Below are 19,226 nucleotides of genomic sequence, written 5' to 3'. Positions count from 1 at the left end.
TGTCGCCGCTGCTACTTCCGGCGAACAGCCGGGGTCTCACTCGATCTCCTGCGTCGGCTCTTCTTCCCAATTCGCTGAAGGAAAGCAGAAGCCTTAATCTTCCCCGCGGATTTTGAACCGCTGCTGCTACACGATTTCCGGCGAACAGGGGAGAGTCCGCCGTTGTTGTCGCTGTTCCCGGTGAAGGGTGTCGCCTCGTCTCCTCCTCAGAGCAGTTCAGTCCCGATTCAGACGTCAAGGCAGGGAGTCGAGCCCTGGTTCTCCTCTACTTTTGCTTCTGGTTTTCGATCCTCCGCCTCCGCCATGGAACCGGCGAACGGCGCCGCTGCTGCTGTGCATCTCCGTCAGACTCTGATGGCTGGTAGCCGTTCTATTGCTGCTACGGCCTGGAGTCGGTCGGCCTCGCTCATCTTCTGCTCTAGCCGTGCAGTGGCCGTCGGCTCTGGTAGTTGCTTGGGCAGTCGTCCCTTCCCCATCTAAAAGCTAAGTCTAATCTCTCTCTCTAAACCATTCACTGATGTAGTTTCTTTGAGTTGTTGTGATATCTAATACTCTATGAATCTCATGAATGTTATTGCTATCTTGAGTACTTGGTTTAGAAGCTAAAATGTTGAAACGTACTTATCTCGCATAAAAAAATTTTAGTCTGATGTACTGCTATTTATGCCTTTGTCTTGTGAATAAAAACTGATTGAGCTATTCTATATCTGAATTTGATTGATCTAAGCATGCTATGTTGGGGTGTGAAATATGCAAACATATAGACTAATTTGAGATGGTAATACCTTGATTGTTTTGTCCTTTTGGCTGTCTGTTGCTCTGTTTGAGTTTAATGAGAAGATAGCTGAAAAAGAGTCACATATCTTGTTTTTCTTTAACAATGCAGGGAGAACTAAGAAGAGAAAAAAAATGGATAAGGCTAAGCCAATCTTACCTCTTCGAAGTTTTGCAGCAGCTAGACAATTCTCTCAAGCTATTGATGCTTAAAGAAATAAGGACGATTGTTGGCTGAATATAAAAACTATGGAGGTGGTGGTTGATTGTAAAGCTAAAGGTTTAGAGATAGTGGTGGGGAAAAGTGATGATAATGGTATGGAGAAGTTGGGGAACAAAATTTATGGAAGAAAAAGAAATAATAAAAAAATGTAGAGAAGAATTAATGATGTATTTTCTATGTCTCGGTGATTCTATAACTGTAAGATGGATCGCGTGCTCGTATTTGCTTGGTACTGTTTATTTAAATAAATCTCGTATTTCGACATGTGATTTTTCGCTTAAATCGATAAATTATAAAATGAATCTAAATTAAATCCGCAGATTTAATTAACTCACGAGTCGGAAATAATCCACGACTTGAGTAAAAATAAATTCTAATTCCATCTCGCTTAAATAAATAACGTGACTTTGCTAAGTCAGTTATAACTCTGAAATAATATCATTGACTGTTTTAACAATATAAATTCAGGATCATAAGCTGAATTCATATCAGGATAATAACCGTTTTCATTCACTGATGAACAAAAATAAACACTCATTACTGGATTTAAAATATATAAAAGAGCGGGTCATTACATACTACCCCTCTTAACAAAAATTTCGTCCCGAAATTTGCATATTTCTTCTAAAACAGTTCGGGGTATTTCTCCTTCATTTTGTCTTCAAGCTCCCACGTAGCTTCCTCTTGTCCGTGGTGTCTCCATAAGACTTTCACTGATGTGATTGCCTTATTCCCGAGTTGTTGTACTTTTCGATCTAGAATGGCATCTGGTCTCTCTTCATAGCTCAAGTCTGGGCAAAGGATCATCTCTTCTTGGTGGATTATGTGCTTTGGATCGAAAACGTATTTTCAGAGTTGTGATACGTGGAAAACATTGTGAACGTTTCCAAAGCTTGGCGGTAACGCCAACCTATAGGCTACTGGGCCTATTCTCTCTAAAATCTCATAAGGTCCTACGAATCGAGGCCTAAGTTTTCCCTTGACACCAAACCTAGTTATCCCCTTGGTAGGAGATACCTTTAGGAAGACCTTGTCTCCTATTTCAAAATATAACTCAGTTCGACGTGCATCAGCGTAAGATTTCTGTCTATCTTGTGCCTCTTTTATTCGCCCTCTGATCTGGCGGACTATCTCAACCATCTCATTGACCATGTCTGGTCCTAAAACTTTTCTCTCACCCACTTCATCCCAGTAAAGCGGTGATCTACATTTTCTTCCATACAATGCCTCATATGGGGCCATATCGATAGTTGCCTGATAACTGTTATTATTGGCAAATTCAATCAACGGCAACACTACTTCCCAACTTCCACCTCTGTCTAACACCACTGTTCTCAACATATCTTCGAGGGTCTGAATTGTCCTTTCAGACTGCCCATCTGTCTGCGGGTGGAAGGCGCTGCTGAAATTTAGCCTCGTGCCTAACTCCTTCTGTAAGCTCATCCAAAATCTAGATGTGAACTTCGAGTCTCGATCTGATGTGATTGACACGGGTACACCGTGTAAGCGTACAATCTCTCGAACATACAACTGAGCTAGCTTGTCTGACCCGTGTGTGATTGGTATTGGTATAAAATGAGCACATTTTGTGAGTCGATCCACTATTACCCAAATGGCAGTGTTTCCTCTCTTTGTTTTGGGCAAACTGGTCACAAAATCCATTGCGATGTGCTCCCACTTCCATTCTGGAATTTCCAACGGTTGTAGTTTTCCATATGGCCTTTGGTGTAAGGCCTTCACCTGTTGGCATGCCAGGCATTTCTCCACAAATGACGCTATGTCTCTCTTCATGCCTTCCCACCAAAAGTGTTTCTTTAGGTCCTGATACATCTTAGTACTCCCTGGGTGGGCAGTATAAGGGGTATCGTGAGCCTCACTCATGATTTGATCCTTAAGCTTATCATCGTGGGGAATGCATATTCTTCTCTCAAAGAGAATAGCATTATCTGATGTTTCTTGATAATTCTTGACTCCTCCTTTCCTTACTGCTTCCCGTAGTTTCTCCATTTTCTCGTCTTTTCTTTGTGCTTCTACAATCATCTTTCTCAAGCTAGGTATTGTTGCAACAACGCTTGCTATCGTCCCTGGTGGTTTAACCACTTCTATGCTCATTTTTCCAAACTCTTTGATGAGCTCATTCTTTTGGGTGACGAGACATCCCAACCTAGATTGAGTTTTTCGGCTCAATGCATCAGCTACTACATTGGCCTTACCTGGGTGGTAGTTAATACCACAGTCATAATCCTTCACTAGTTCGAGCCACCTCCTTTGTCTCATGTTAAGGTCCTTTTGCTCGAAAAAGTACTTCAGGCTTTTGTGGTCTGTGAATATCTCACACCTAACTCCATATAGGTGGTGTCTCTAAATCTTCAGCGCATGCACCACTGCAGCTAACTCCAGATCATGAGTCGGGTAATTCAGTTCATGTGGCCTAAGCTGTCGTGACGCATATGCTATCACTCTTCCTTCTTGCATTAGCACGCAGCCAAGTCCATTTTTGGACGCGTCTGTGTAGATCACGTATTCCTTATCAGCTGTTGGGACGGCTAACACTGGTGCCGTAGTTAACTTCTCCTTAAGTTCTTGGAAGCTCTTCTCGCACTCTTCTGTCCAAGAGAATTTTATTCCCTTCCTGAGTAGTTGCGTCATTGGCCTTGCAATTTTGGAAAATCCTTCCATAAACCTCCGATAGTAACCTGCCAATCCTAAGAAACTTCTTATCTCATTAGGGTTAGTAGGCGATCTCCATTCGCGCACTGCTTGCACTTTTTCAGGGTCCACTTTAATCCCTTCTGATGACACAATATGTCCTAAAAACGTGACTTCGCTGAGCCAAAACTCACACTTGCTGAATTTGGCATAAAGGCGCTCTGTCCTCAACGTTTCTAGAACAATTCTCAGATGTTCCTCATGGTCTTTCTCATTCTTCGAGTAGATCAGGATGTCATCTATGAATACCAAGACAAATTTGTCTAAGTACGGATGGAATACTCGATTCATGAGGTCCATGAATACAGCTGGCGCATTGGTTAGCCCGAATGGCACAACTACAAATTCGTAGTGACCATACCTAGTTCGAAATGCTGTCTTAGGTACGTCTTCTGGTCGAATCTTCAGCTGGTGATAACCAGACCGCAAATCAATCTTCGAGAATACGCTTGCTCCCTTGAGCTGGTCGAAGAGGTCATCTATCCTTAGTAAAGGATATTTATTCTTGAGTGTCACTTTGTTCAGTTCCCTATAGTCTATACACATTCGCAATGTGCCATCCTTTTTCTTCACGAAAAGTACGGGTGCACCCCAAGGTGATACACTTGGCCTAATGAATCCAAGTTCCAAAAGTTCTTGCAGTTGTATCTTGAGTTCTTCCAACTCTTTAGGAGCCATTCGGTATGGTGCCTTCGAAATGGGAGCTGCCCCGGGCTCCAAATCAATGGTAAACTCAATTGGTCTGTCCGGTGGTGGCCCTGGCAGAATCTCTGGAAATACATCTGAAAAGTCCCGTACAATTGCTACATCTTATATACTCTTTTCAGTACTCAGTTCTCCGTGCAAGTATACGAGGTAAGCTGGGTATCCCTTCTTCATCATTTTCGTTGTTTGTAGGGCGGAGATGATCATCTTTCTTCTTCCCATACTAATTCCGTGGAAATGTGACGGCTCACTTCCTGGGGGTCGAAACGATATCCGTCTTTCGTTACAAAGGATGGTGGCATAGTTCTCGGCTAGCCAGTCCATTCCTAGGATTATGTCCACATCTCCCATCGGAATAACATACGAGTTGTTCACTACAATCTTGAGTGACCCTATGTTCAGTTCTAAGTTCAAGCACACATGATCTACTGTCGTCATCCCTCCTATAGGTGATGATATACTCAACTCCTGGTCAGCTCTTTCCATTTTAAGTTTTAAGGTGTCGACACATGTACTTGAAATGAAAGTATGCGATGCGCCCGTATCAAATAGAAGTACAACAGGAGTATTGAGTAGCATGCCCATACCTGCCAGGTTTCCCTGGTTGTTCTCGGGCTGCTTCTGCCTCATAGCATAGGCTCTAGCATGACGAGGCTTTTCATGTTGTTTCTGTTGTCGCTGCTGTTGTTGGCGGGCCTGTTGCTGATACGGTTGTTGAGGTTGTGGTTGGTACTGTAGCTGTTGGTGCTGCTGTGGCTGCTGATACTGTGATTGCTGCCTTGGGTATGGTTGGGGCAAAGCTTGGATTGCTCGCAGATGTGGAGCCTGGATAGGTGGGTTTGGCCTTGAACCCGTTCCATGTTGCTTATTCGGGCACCGGTTTGCATAGTGCCCCTTCTGGTTACAGATATAACAACTATCACTGCCGGCCTTACAGATTCCCACATGATTTTTTTGTTACATTTGGGACAATGTGGGGCCCTCTGTTGGTTATTTCCCATCTGTTTCGGTGCACTCTGGCCTCCATAGCCCTGTGACTGGAAGACCCGTCCCTGCCATGGCCTCTTCTCGCCTTGGTTCGGGTTACTGTTGTCCCATCTCCTCTTTCCTTTGAAATTCTGATTATGATTTTGATCATGTGGAGGTGCTGGCGCAGGTACAGTTGCAGGTCTTTCTCCTGGCATGGCTGCCTCAATGTCCAACGCTCGGCTGAGCGACTCAATGTAGGACAATCCTCCTTGGCTTGCCAAAGCCATCCTAATCTCGTGCCTCAGACCGGCACAAAACTTTTCAGCCATCTTCTCATCTGTGTCAACTTGTTCCGGCGCATATCTAGACATATCGCAGAACATCCTGTCGTATTGAGTTACCGACATCTTCCCTTGCTTCAGATTGTAAAATTTAGCTTCCTTCTTCTTGCGGTAGATCTTGGGTATATACTTGTCATATATACCGGCTTTAAATTGTTCCCAAGTCAGGTTTTCTAACTGCTCTGCTGTCATCGTTTTCATCCTTGCTTCCCACCAGAAATCAGCTGACCCAGTCAACTGAAAAGGGCACGCAAATTAGGCGCTCTTGGTCAGTGCAGCGAAAAAGCTGAAAATGCGCTCCATCTTTCGTACATAGGTCTCAGCTTGGCCGGATCTCTTGTCCCACTGAAGACAAGTGGATTTTTGTCATAGGAATAGTTCTTCTATTCTATGTTCTAGTTGTATGGGTGGTGAGGCCATGTTTTGTTCTAGCCCTGGTACTGGGCCTCTTCCATCATCTCAGGGAATTCTTTCCCCTTCTCTCGGACGCCTTTGCTTTGTTGGCATTCCGATGAGTCGACATATGTTCACCAATGTAATACACATATGCATATCGTCGATTCTGTAAATCATTTTCTTGATTCTCAAATCTCTCTCATACTCTATCTCATGAAAGTATATAAATAACATAGCAGAAGTGACTTGCCGCAAAAGACTGATAGGGTCGCTACATAGACATGGGAAATTAGTATTAATGAGGACTATTTCATCAACATTTGAATATAGATATGGTAATCTATCCAAGCATTATACATGATGAACTGGCTATGTTGCAAGGTCATCATGAGAGGCTCAGTTCTGAAATGCCCTATGAACCAGCGTTTCCGTACTAATACTAGTCAAAATAACTAAGCCAACATAGGGGCATACAAAAGTATCGAAATGATCGTCGTTTTCGAAATACACAATTAACGTCCTACTAAATGCACAAGAGATTGTCTGTATGCATTACGTGCTTGACCCTTGGGTTGAAGCATACGTGTTTGACTGATTTAATCTGATGAGTATCTGTTTATCCTTGGGTCACAGAAAATCTACCAACAGCTAGTAGATCGCAATGATTCAAATCACAAATGGCAATTAGGCAAAGTGTTTCAATAATTTGCCAAACAATTGAAAATGAATAACCATAGGGTAGAAATGAATTGACTGAAAGGTCGAAACGAAATGACCTAATAGTATGAACCCGTTTGGCTTTTCAGACGAAGGTTTAAAATATATAGGTTTAAAGACCCATATATGACGACTACTGAGATTTTGGCCATGTGGACTGGCCAGGCCCGACATAACTACTTCTCAGTCACTCGGAAATACTTTTCCGAACTTGGCAACTCTTATTCCTTGGCTGCAAAAGGTATATTTGGTCTAAAATCACCACTTTCTTCTTAATATCTTGAACATGTCCTTGAGAATATTCTAGAGCTTCTCAAACTTGGAGTCTGCCTCCTAGTTTAATGCAATCCTTAAACATCTTCTATAGGCGAAATAAGGTAGGCTCGACCTTACTCAACAATGTTCCTCTATATGATCTTAATGTAGTACTTCTAGTACTTAGTGTTCCTTCACATAGCGCTTGAAATGCAACCATATAATTTGAAGCACTCTTCCGTGTTATTGCAAAAGACCTTCTGAATCATCACGCATTCAATAAGGAAATAGCTTTTGCTCATCTGAGCACCTTTATAGGGTATGTGTATCCATGTGTAATGCTAAGTCATGGAATGACCTTAGTCAATGCTCTCATTGCGGCTACCAGACTAAATGCATAATCCAAGACGTTCTAACTGAGGCGATGTCCTCGATAGGTTAAGGTATATATACTTATCTTGAGTATATCCTTAGGGTCTCATTAGAATCTTAATTCATTTGTTTCAGCATTGATCCACTGTCGGCGCTTCTAGCTATTATTAAACTCTAAACCATCTTCGAGAACTTCTCTCATCTTACACACTTGCGTAAACTTTTATGATCAATCATAATGGTTGGTAACTGCTAGTACCCATATCACATCTCGTCTTTCCAATTCGTAGTAGGTGATCGTAATCAATAGGGATTCTCAGTCATGTCCTCATCTAATACGATAGGTACTGTAAGCAGAATGATTCCGAATATCTGAAACTATAAGCTGATAGCTTTAATCGTAATATTATAACATCATATACAAAGCATTTTGACCCCTCGTAAGTCTAACTCTGAAGTTCATTGATGAATCATGAAAGTTATCCTCAAGCCATTGCTAGTGATAATCGAGGCTAGAAGTGAGTCTCAACTTATTAGGGATTAGCTAACTGATTACATCAGTCGCACTCATCACTTATAAGCAATATCGTACTTAAACTATCATCGAAAGCAATAGTCGATTAGGTGCTCCGTCTCGCGTGAACAACCTGAATGAAGAACTTTGCCTGCTTTAGTGATTCGTGCGTGGCACTCTGCTTGCACTGCTTTCATTGGATTCTCTTCCTCTTTCTTATCTCTTCACCATGGCTATAGTGAAATATAACTGAGTTTCTAGCTTCTATTGTTCTTCTCGTAACAGTGATCATGCATTCTTAACGCATCTAAGTTCATTGAGATATCTAATCAATCAATAATGCATAAACTTGAATGTAAGCATCAGTACATTCATATAAAACGTGAACTTCTCAATGTTTTAAAATCATTACTACCTTCTTTCTTGCTGAGCATGACGATGTGATGAAGTGCTGAGCTTTTGTCGACTGACTCTTTCATACTAGTGATCATACTAGAAAAATTGGTTAACTCTAGGGTTCAGAGCAAATGAACTGCTCTGATACCACTCTGTCACGACCGGACCTAATTAAGGATAATTAAGCCGGGGAAACCGTGACTAATGGAGGGAGATTAGAAGCGGGGTAGAAAGGGGATAATCAAACAAGGAAGGATCACATTTCATCATTTAACAAAAGGGATATTTATCATATAACAGAAGTTTAGTCGTATAGACTCAAATAACTAGTAAGTTCAGATATCTCTGACTTATTCAAAATAGCATAACACTTTTGAGTACGCAGCGGAATAAGGTTCTGATTACATGTATGAAGACATGTAACCCTAGAGTTCATTAATACATAATAAGACAAAAGAATCCCGCTCGTCACTTCATCACCATCGGCAGCTGCTTAACCTGCACATTTAGAAATATATGCAGGGCTTGAGTACAAAAGTACTCAGTGGGCACGTATGCCTAAGTATAAAATACATGCTTCAAAACTGTAAATTGTCATGCCATCATAAACAGTACAGCAAGGGATTTTTTTCGCTAAAAAGGCCCAAGCTTACTAAATTCATTTGTGATTCTTAAAGTTCGACTGCAGTCTAAGTTCTCTTGTAATCTATCATATCTGGAACTTTGTGCCGGAGAGGTGGCCACCTCTCACGGTCACTTGACCGGCCAACCCGCTAGATGACTCACGGTCACTGGTGTACACTAGCCCTGGCAGGATAGCTATCAACTACTCAAGACCCGAATTCGATTACATGATAAAAGTAACATCAGATAGATATCATACTGAAATTGAAATATTTTATGGCAAGACAATATTTGAAATAACTTCAATTAATTTAGTCATGAAATAACTTGCTTGAACGTAACATTTAAACTCATTTGATATATATGAAAGTAATGCCCACCTGTTAGAAACTTTCTGTGGTACAGTAGCTCCTTGACTGATTATTAATCTCGTGCTTGACCTTTATTATGAGAATATAAATAAGATACTACTCGAATAAAATCCTCAATTAATGAGAATGCGTAATTAACTATGCATGATCCTTATGCATGAATTATTATTCTGAAATAATAATTAGGGAATTTCTATTGTTAATCCAGGCTATCGGATTTAAACAAAAGCTAAGTCTCGTCTCATGAAGCCGGATAATAAACAAAAATTTATCCGTTCTCTTAAGGTGTTCTAATCTGCCAATTAAATAAACCCCATTCCTCGTAGTCAATAGAAAAAAAATAAATACTTCAACTTATTCGCTTTATAACCTCATAATTAATCGGGCTTAATAAATAGAAACAAGTAATGTTATAAGATTAAATAATTAAAAGGCTCAACATAAGGCAGCCTAATAATTAATTAAGTAGAAGTGGGCTTGAATAATTAACATGAGAGGCCCAATTTAATAACTCATCGGCTCAAGTAATTAAATAAATCTTGGCCAAATAAATAAATAATTTGATTAGCTGGGCTCAATTAAATAAATCAAACGAGGCCCAACGAAGATAATATAACAAAAGCCCAATGAATTAAACTAAAGCCCAATTTGAATTAATAACAAAGGCCCAATGAATTAAACTAAAGCCCAATTTGAATTAAAATAAATAAGGCCCAACTGAAATATAATAACTAAGGCCCAACTGAAATGATACAGCAGCCCAATTATGTGAATAATTAAAGGCCCATATAAATAAATTAAGAGGCCCAATCAGTAATTAAAATCGGCCCATATAAATAAAATCAGAGGCCCAATTTATAATTAAAATCGGCCCAATTACAATAAATACAACAAAGCCCAAAAATAAATAAATAATGAAGCCCAAAGAAAAATAAAGGCCCAAATTTTCGGCCCAACTCAAGCCCATTGAAAATTAAAACAAAATCGGCCCACTGAAACGAAGCCCAAATAAAGAGTCCAACATAATTAAATAAAATCCGGCCCAATGAAATGGCCCAACTTTAATTAAAATAGAAGCCCAATTTAAAATAAATGGAAGAAGCCCAATTTAAAATAAATATTAGCCCATCTCCACATAACTCTCGGTTCTCTCTCTCTGTAAAACCAATCTCGCCTTTCTCTCTCTCTCTGGAAGAAACACCCTTCTGCTATCTCTCCTCACTCACGCCTCTCTCCATCTCGCTCTATATTCAGCCGAGGCGCCGCCGTCGCCTCTCCGAGCCGGCAAGATCGACGGCGAGACTTATCTTCTCTTCTCTCTCTCGCTTCCTCCTCACTTCACCATATCAGCCAACTTAATCGAGCCCTAATTTTCCATGAATTCGAAATCGTCTCTGTCGCCGCTGCTACTTCCGGCGAACAGCCGGGGTCTCACTCGATCTCCTGCGTCGGCTCTTCTTCCCAATTCGCTGAAGGAAAGCAGAAGCCTTAATCTTCCCCGCGGATTTTGAACCGCTGCTGCTACACGATTTCCGGCGAACAGGGGAGAGTCCGCCGTTGTTGTCGCTGTTCCCGGCGAAGGGTGTCGCCTCGTCTCCTCCTCAGAGCAGTTCAGTCCCGATTCAGACGTCAAGGCAGGGAGTCGAGCCCTGGTTCTCCTCTACTTTTGCTTCTGGTTTTCGATCCTCCGCCTCCGCCATGGAACCGGCGAACGGCGCCGCTGCTGCTGTGCATCTCCGTCAGACTCTGATGGCTGGTAGCCGTTCTATTGCTGCTACGGCCTGGAGTCGGTCGGCCTCGCTCATCTTCTGCTCTAGCCGTGCAGTGGCCGTCGGCTCTGGTAGTTGCTTGGGCAGTCGTCCCTTCCCCATCTAAAAGCTAAGTCTAATCTCTCTCTCTAAACCATTCACTGATGTAGTTTCTTTGAGTTGTTGTGATATCTAATACTCTATGAATCTCATGAATGTTATTGCTATCTTGAGTACTTGGTTTAGAAGCTAAAATGTTGAAACGTACTTATCTCGCATAAAAAAATTTTAGTCTGATGTACTGCTATTTATGCCTTTGTCTTGTGAATAAAAACTGATTGAGCTATTCTATATCTGAATTTGATTGATCTAAGCATGCTATGTTGGGGTGTGAAATATGCAAACATATAGACTAATTTGAGATGGTAATACCTTGATTGTTTTGTCCTTTTGGCTGTCTGTTGCTCTGTTTGAGTTTAATGAGAAGATAGCTGAAAAAGAGTCACATATCTTGTTTTTCTTTAACAATGCAGGGAGAACTAAGAAGAGAAAAAAAATGGATAAGGCTAAGCCAATCTTACCTCTTCGAAGTTTTGCAGCAGCTAGACAATTCTCTCAAGCTATTGATGCTTAAAGAAATAAGGACGATTGTTGGCTGAATATAAAAACTATGGAGGTGGTGGTTGATTGTAAAGCTAAAGGTTTAGAGATAGTGGTGGGGAAAAGTGATGATAATGGTATGGAGAAGTTGGGGAACAAAATTTATGGAAGAAAAAGAAATAATAAAAAAATGTAGAGAAGAATTAATGATGTATTTTCTATGTCTCGGTGATTCTATAACTGTAAGATGGATCGCGTGCTCGTATTTGCTTGGTACTGTTTATTTAAATAAATCTCGTATTTCGACATGTGATTTTTCGCTTAAATCGATAAATTATAAAATGAATCTAAATTAAATCCGCAGATTTAATTAACTCACGAGTCGGAAATAATCCACGACTTGAGTAAAAATAAATTCTAATTCCATCTCGCTTAAATAAATAACGTGACTTTGCTAAGTCAGTTATAACTCTGAAATAATATCATTGACTGTTTTAACAATATAAATTCAGGATCATAAGCTGAATTCATATCAGGATAATAACCGTTTTCATTCACTGATGAACAAAAATAAACACTCATTACTGGATTTAAAATATATAAAAGAGCGGGTCATTACATGTTGTGTGTTATGTTGGGATGACATCAGAGTCAACACTCGTTGTTTTATTTTGTAAGGTTTCGGAGTATTACTCTTGAACCGAGTTTTGTTTTTTAGTGAGAGTGTCGTATGTTCAATACTTATGTCGTTGTAAAGGTATTGAACGTGAGTTGTTCATTCTCTATTTAGTCTTTTTGCCATGAGGCGTCTTCAAGTTATAATTTATAACTTGAAGAATTTTTGTATCTCCTTGTGTCTTCTCCCATTTTTATTTATTTCCGCCGCTTTATACTCTGTTTTTTTTTTGTGCGTGCTGTTCCAACATCATGCACAACATTTTGTTCCAGGCGAAGCAACACTAACAGAAACTTTCAAGTTGCTTCCACGAAGTTGTCCGACATATTGCAGAGGACTGTTAGTAATAGCTTTATGATATTAATTATGCCAAAAACCTTCATCAGAAAATAAAAATAAAATATAGATTATCAGAAAAGTGGTAAGGAACTTTCATGCTAAATCTAAAAGAATAGGGATTGTGGTGATTGGTTTCTGACAAACAAATAAACGATGGGAACCATCCACATGACAAAAGGTGATGAAACAAAAAAAACGCATATCTCAATGCGTGGAAATCTACATCCAAATTTCAGTTATGAATCGGTACCAATGATCGCCGGCAGTGAAAGATGGTGGGCGGGCACGACTTCATACGCTCACAGACTCAATTATTGCCGTCAGCGAGGATGAAGGGAAGACCACGGACCGATCTTCAGAACGCGTCGAGGGACAACCATGGACAGACTTCAGAAGATCAGCGAGGAAGATGACACGGAGCGCAGATATGGATGCTTGCGAATTGCGGGCGAGCAGGGGCGAAGGAGTTAGTTGAATCAGGCTTATGTTGAAGGAATTGTAGCTACCGTGGACTCCTAATTCAATTCAAATATTAATTCTTAGTTAACAAAACTGCAAAGAGTGATCGACATATCTATCCTAATTATCAGATAAACTTGGAAACAATAAATATATATAATAATCTAATTCTAGTAGGATCCTGAATTTATAGCTATGATCTAAATAGAATAATAAAATCTTAAACTTCAAATATCACATATCTCGACAAGATATCAAAATTAAAGGTTATAATAAATATATATTAAATAGATTATAACCATGTATAATATAAAATATGTAGAGGGATAAAATAGGCAATCCACAAGTTGTCCCATAGAATGCTTAGACTCTTTTTCTATTAGTATATATATATATATATATATATATATATAGATCTGTTAGGATTTAAATTTTTATTTTTTCAATCTAATTAATAATTAATTAACTAAATATTGCATTTCTTTCTTCATCTTTCTATCCAATGACTTCACTGCATCATTAAATGAAGAATGCTAAATTATTTGATGATTTTGCATTCTCCAAATGTAGTGACCCGCTCTTTTATATATTTTAAATCCAGTAATGAGTGTTTATTTTGTTCATCAGTGAATGAAAACGGTTATTATCCTGATATGAATTCAGCTTATGATCCTGAATTTATATTGTTAAAGCAGGCAATGATATTATTTCAGAGTTATAACTGACTTAGCAAAGTCACGTTATTTATTTAAGCGAGATGGAATATGATTTTATTTTTACTCAGGTCGTGAATTATTTCCGACTCAAGAAGTTAATTAAATCTGCGGATTTAATTTAAATATCAGAACAACGAACAAATTAAATCTACGGATTTAATTTAGATTCATTTTATAACTTATCGATTTTAGGGATATATCACATGTCGAAATCGAGATTTATGTAAATACAGTATCAAGCAGAATCGAAGCCAGTATTTTATTACAGTTACAGAATCACGGAGATAGAGAAAATACATCAATAATTCTCCTCTACATTTTTTTTTTCTTTCTTTTTCTTCTCTTTTTCTTTCCACTACATCTTGTCAAACACTACATTTTGTCAAACATTACAATTTGTCGACCCACTACAACAACTTCTCCACCACCCTCAAGTATAGCCACTATCTCCAATCCTTTAACAATTCAGCAGTAACCTTCCTCCATTCACCTCCATTCTACACTAAGAAATGCGCCGAAGAGTAAAGAGAAACTCCATCCAGTGTCCTGCCAACTTCAAGGTAAGCTTTGGCTTAAACTTCTCCATCTTCTTCCATGATTTTACCTGCATTCATTAAGCAACAACAAATACTACCATTTTCAGTTTCAAGCATTTGTTACTCCAGTTAACAATGGAAGAAGTAAAATAAACCATCAGTTCATTTCCCTGCCAAAACTTCAAGAAGTTCCAGTTCATTTAACACCACAGCAGCCAACCAACATCAATTACAAGGTATATACTAAGCTCAACTTATTCGATCCATTTCGCATCAACCACAAGCATGATCAGTTTCGAATTACAGAGGGATATAGTAAATCACATATGCATAATCATGTTCCACCAATATATCTGACAGTCCACGTTATGTATAGAAAGACTTGTGCTTTTCATCCTACTGCACTCTAGAACAACAAAAGCTTGAGAACCTCTGCCTTTAACAAAATAGAAACTAGAACAGAAGGATTTAGGACTTAGCTTTAAGATATAGTGCCGGCTGCCTGTTCGGACGAGCCCAAAGCAACGACGAACCTCTGCTGCCGTGATGGAGTTCGAAAACGAAGACGACGAACTCTCGTTGTCTCCTCTGTTTTAGTGTATAACAGCAACAACGGCAGATGAGACCGGTGGCCGACGACGTCTGACTCATCGGAAAAGGAGTGGCCGACTACCCTGCTTTGAATCGGGAAGATGGACGGCGATTGTAAATCGCCGGATTTACAGACGCAACGGCGTCGAACCAGGGCGGTGACCCGGGATTTCAGAAGCGGCGCCTACGGTCGCCTCGACCTCGCTGGATTCAAGAGCAGCGGCGAACCCGGGGCCGCAGATTCAGTTTTAAAAGAGGGGGGCACGAACGGCGTTGTCCTCGCCAATTTTTAGGGGAACCTCTGAGTCGCGGCGGCACTGGAGAACTCAGCGGTGGCCGCACCGGGAGCTCACGGTAGAGACGAAGATAGAAACGGCCACGACCGGCGCCGATTGTTTCGCCGGATTCCAGATGGAGGTGCGACAGCGGCGATTTGAGAAAGGAAGGAATTAGGGCTCGGTTTCTAAGTTCGATTGGGCATGCTTGAGTCTGATTTGAGTAGAGAGAAGGCAGAGATGGACGTGAGGGAGGAGGTTCGACCGCCGTTCGCCGGGAATTGCAGCGGCGACAGCGGCGATTGCGATGTCAGGAAGGAACTAGGGCACGCCCTCTCACCTCGGATGAACTGCCAGCAAGAGAGAAGATACGGAGAGAGAGACGGGTGCGGTCGCGCCGGACCTAAACTCGGCGATAGCCGACGCCGGCCGGAGACGGAGGCGGCAGAATTCGAGAGGGAGGAGAGAGGCGTGTTCTGATTTTTTTTGAAGAGAGGGAGAGTATCGGCTCCAACAGAGAGAGAAGAAGAATTGGGCCTCTAATTTCTTTTGGGCCGAATTTTGAGCTTGGGCTTTGTTTAATTTGGTTTGGGCCATTGCATTTAATTACTTTGGGCTTGATCTATTTAATTGTTTTGGGCTTCCCTTATAATTCGAATTGGGCTGCTCCTTATTTTCTTGATGGGCCGATATTTAGGCTGAGTTTATTAAAGAATGGGCTGAATTTATTCCTTTTAAGTGAACTGGATCCATGGGCTCCTCCCTATTCATTTTTAATTGGGCTTTCTTGATTTTAAATTATGAATTGGGCCTCTGAATTTATTTATATGGGCCGATTTTAATTACTGATTGGGCCTCTGATTTTATTTATATGGGCCGATTTTATTTACTGATTGGGCCTCTGAATTTATTTATTTTACTCAGATGGGCTTTTATTACATTATTTCATTGGGCTGAATTTATTTAAATTGAAGCCCATCTATTTTATTGGGCTGTTATATTATCTTCGTTGGGCCTCGTTTGATTTATTTAATTGAGCCCAACTAATCAAATTATTTATTTATTGGGCCAAGATTTATTTAATTACTTGAGCCGATGAATTATTTCAATTGGGCCTCTCATGTTAATTATTCAAGCCCACTTCTACTTAATTAATTATTAGGCTGCCTTATGTTGAGCCTTTTTAATTATTTGAAATTATATTATTATTTCCATTCATATTCGTTAAGCCTGATTAATTCTTACGTGATCATATGTCGAATGTTCAGTTTAACTGCCTTTTATTCGGCTATATCGAGCGAGATTTATTTAATTGGCGGATTAGAACACCCTAAGAGAACGGATTAATTTTTATTAATTATCCGGCTTCATGAGACGAGACTTAGCTTTTGTTTAAATCCGATAGCCTGGATTAACAATAGAAATTCCCTGATTTTATCTCAGAATAATAGTTCATGCATACGAGATTCATGCATAGTTTAATTACGCATTCTCATTTAATTGAGAATTTTCCCTCGATTTAAAGTCTTACGTTATTTTCTCGGATTAAAGGTCGAGCGCAAGAATAAGAGCTCGTCAAGGAGTCACTAATCTGTAGCAAAGCTTTGCTATCAGGTGGGTTACTTTCATATATATCAAATGAGTTTAATGTTATGTTTGAACAGTTATTTCATTGCAAAATCTTTGAACTGAAAATTATTTCAACTGTTGTCTTGCCATAAATGTTTCAATGTTTGGTATGATATCTATCTGATGTGGCTTTGCCAGTTATTATGAAATCGAATTCGGGTCCTGAGCAGTTGATAGCTATCCTGCCAGGGCTGGTGTACACCAGTGACCGTGAGTCATCTAGCGGGTTGGCCGGTCAAGTGTCCGTGAGAAGTGGCCACCTCTCCGGCACACAGTTCCAGATATGATAGATTACAAGAGAACTTAGTCTGCAGACGAACTTTAAGAATCACAAATGAATTTAGTAAGCTTGGGCCTTTTTAGCGAAAAACTCCCTCGTTGTACTGTTTATGATGGCATGACAATTTACAACTTTACGAAGCATGTTATATTTCATAGTAGGCATATGTGCCCACTGAGTACTTTTGTACTCAGCCCTGCATATATTTCTAAATGTGCAGGTTGAGCAGCTGCCGATGGTGATGAAGTGACGAGCGGGACTCTTTTGTCTTATTATGTATTAATGAACTCTAGGGTTACATGTCTTCATACATGTAATCAGAACCTTATTCCGCTGCGTACTCAGAAGTTTTATGTTATTTTGGATAAGTCGGAGTTATCCGAACTTACTAGTTATTTGAGTCTATACGACTAAAACTCCGTTATATTATAAATATCCCTGTTGTTAACAATGATACTGCGATCCTTTCTTGTTTGATTATTCCCCTTTCTACCCCGCTTCTAATCTCCCTCCATTAGTCACGGTTTCCCCGGCTTAATTATCCTTAACTCTGTCCGGTCGTGACAGAGTGGTATCAGAGCAGTTCATTTGCTCTGAACCCTAGAGTTAGCCCATTTTTCTAGTATGATCACTAGTATATATGAGTCAGTCAGCCAAAGCTCATCACTTCATCACATCGTCATGCTCAGCAAGAAAGAAGGTGGTAATGATTTTAAAACATTGAGAAGTTCACGTTTTATATGAATGTACTGATGCTTACATTCAAGTTTATGCATTATTGATTGATTAGATATCTCAATGAACTTAGATGCGTTAAGAATGCATGATCACTGTTACGAAAAGAACAATAGAAGCTAGGAACTCAGTCATATTTCACTATAGCCATGGTGAAGAGCTAAGAAAGAGGAAGAGAATCCAATGAAAGCAGTGCAAGCAGAGTGCCACGCACGAATCACTGAAGCAGGCATAGTTCTTCATTCAGGTTGTTCACGCAAGACGGAGCACCTAATCGACTATTGCCTTCGATGATAGTTTAAGTACAATATTGCTTATAAGTGATGAGTGCGACTGATGTAATCAGTTAGCTAATCCCTAATAAGCTGAGACTCGCTTCTAGCCTCGATTATCACTAGCTATGGCTTGAGGATAACCTTCATGATTCATGTATGAACTTCAGAGTTAGACTTACGAGGGGTCAAAATGCTTTGTATATGATGTTATAATATTACGATTAAAGCTATCAGCTTATAGTTTCAGATATTCGGAACCATTCTACTTACAGTACCTATCGCAATAGATAAGGACATGACTGAGAATCCCTATTGATTACGATCACCTACTACGAATTGGAAAGACGAGATGTGATATGGGTACTAGCAGTTATCAACCATTATGATTGATCATAAAAGTTTACGCAAGTGTATAAGACGAGAGAAGTTCTCGAAGATGGTTTAGAGTTTAATAATAGCTAGAAGCGCCGACAGTGGATCAATGCTGGAACAAATGAATTAAGATTCTAATGAGACCCTAAGGATATACTCCAGATAAGTATATATACCTTAACCTATCGAGGACATCGTCTCAGTTAGAACGTCATGGATTATGCATTTAGTCTGGTAGCCGTAATGAGAGCATTGACTAAGGTCATTCCATGACTTAGTATTACACATGGAGACACATACCCTATAAGGTGCTCAGATGAGCAAAAGCTATTTCCTTATTGAATGCGTGATGATTCAGAAGGTCTTTTGCAATAACACGGAAGAGTGCTTCAAATTATATGGTTGCATTTCAAGCGCTATGTGAAGGAACACTAAGTACTAGAAGTACTACATTAAGATCATATAGAGGAACATTATTGAGTAAGGTCGAGCCTACCTTATTTCGCCTATAGAAAATGTTTAAGGATTGCATTAAACTAGGAGGCAGACTCCAAGTTTGAGAAGCTCTAGAATATTCTCAAGGACATGTTCAAGATATTAAGAAGAAAGTGGTGATTTTAGACCAAAAT

The 19,226-nt window shown here is 39.9% G+C and overlaps 2 long non-coding RNA genes across 2 annotated transcripts; both read left to right on the top strand.

Annotated features, from left to right (window-relative positions):
- Window positions 1-14,287: 14,287 nt before the first annotated feature.
- On the top strand, window positions 14,288-16,148 carry LOC131017089 (uncharacterized). The gene is made up of 2 exons (XR_009099407.1): window positions 14,288-14,464; window positions 14,548-16,148. It is a non-coding gene; the product is annotated as an uncharacterized LOC131017089 (long non-coding RNA).
- A 525-nt stretch (window positions 16,149-16,673) lies between these two features.
- LOC131017118 (uncharacterized) lies at window positions 16,674-17,655 on the top strand. Its single transcript, XR_009099435.1, has 2 exons — window positions 16,674-16,920; window positions 17,436-17,655. It is a non-coding gene; the product is annotated as an uncharacterized LOC131017118 (long non-coding RNA).
- The last annotated feature ends 1,571 nt before the right edge of the window (window positions 17,656-19,226 follow it).

This window comes from Salvia miltiorrhiza, chromosome 3 (genome assembly GCF_028751815.1).
Source record: "Salvia miltiorrhiza cultivar Shanhuang (shh) chromosome 3, IMPLAD_Smil_shh, whole genome shotgun sequence".
NCBI lineage: Eukaryota > Viridiplantae > Streptophyta > Magnoliopsida > Lamiales > Lamiaceae > Salvia > Salvia miltiorrhiza.
The sequence above is the reverse complement of the archived record's forward strand: the minus strand, read 5'-3'. Positions and strand labels throughout refer to the sequence as shown.